Here is a 1,227-nt window from a genome sequence, read left to right as displayed (position 1 = left end):
CACTTGATAGTTGATACATAAGGATCCAGTGCGAGAGGCAAGTTAAGACAAAGGAAACAACCCAAGAGAGATTATGCGAAATATGGACATGAGAATGGATCAACGAGTACTTAGTAGTTGATTCAGGAAGAGCCTAGTTATTTCTAGACAAGAGGATACAGATAAATCAGCAGATCGTGCAAGATAAACCTAGTGAACCCCAACATATGGAATTCAGTCTCACAGATACAACATCGTAATCTTTGAGAAATATTAAGATAGGAATTGAGGTAGTTATAGTTGCCGTAAAAGTGTTACTGAAATAAAAGAGAGTGCCACTGGGGAGACAAATTATTTTTTTTGAGTTCAAAAGTAACCCTACAAGAACAAGGGCACGAAGGTATATAACTGGTGATATTTATAAGTGAGTAAGAACATCAAAAAATTTGTCAGGTATGTGATGGGATAAGCTCACAGCTTTACAAGAGTCAGAGAGTCTTCCATAAATGCTACAATGAAAGACTAGCTGAGGAAATATAAAAGAAGGCTTCAAACAAAGCACAGTGACCTAAATAAATTATGGTCTTGTAACAATAGTCTCACTACAGCATTGTATGCCCATAACAAAGTGGCACCTGTCGTAACGGGAAGTAAAATCCAAAGTAATATTCGAGATCATATGAGTTTCACAAAATTCCAATATATGTGGGCATTAAGATAAGCCAAGTATTCATGCAACAAGTGGCAGAACGACCAAGAAAGGTAATTGCTTACTTTTAACAAAAGCTGAGAAGGTTCGAAAGGAATTATTCGATCTATTACCCAGAGTTAGTTACGTTATAAACACACTTAAGATTTCGGAGTGTTATCCATGCAGCATATATGTTGACAATGATAGAGTTATAGGAGACTTCAGTATAAGTTAAGAGAAAGAATTGACTCCACGTCACAAACAAAAGCTTGAATTGCTAGAAGGTTATATCATGGATGTTCCATAGCGTTGGCGAGGGGCTAAAGTACTAACTAGTACTCGGAGCTGCAGATCAGAAGATAAAGTAAGCCTACTTAAAGGTTGAGATAGAAAGGAAACTAAAGATTACATCAGCAAAGTGAATTAGGACTCTGATTATTAGACCCCGATGAGTATAGAAATCATGATTCAGAACATTGTAGAATCACTCTAAATATCAGAGGTACAGAAAAGATAGTACAAGAGACATATTTTATAACGGCTCTACGATAAATCTA

Source organism: Nicotiana attenuata, chromosome 7 (assembly GCF_001879085.1).
Source record: "Nicotiana attenuata strain UT chromosome 7, NIATTr2, whole genome shotgun sequence".
Classification (NCBI taxonomy): domain Eukaryota; kingdom Viridiplantae; phylum Streptophyta; class Magnoliopsida; order Solanales; family Solanaceae; genus Nicotiana; species Nicotiana attenuata.
This window is presented reverse-complemented; position numbering follows the sequence as displayed.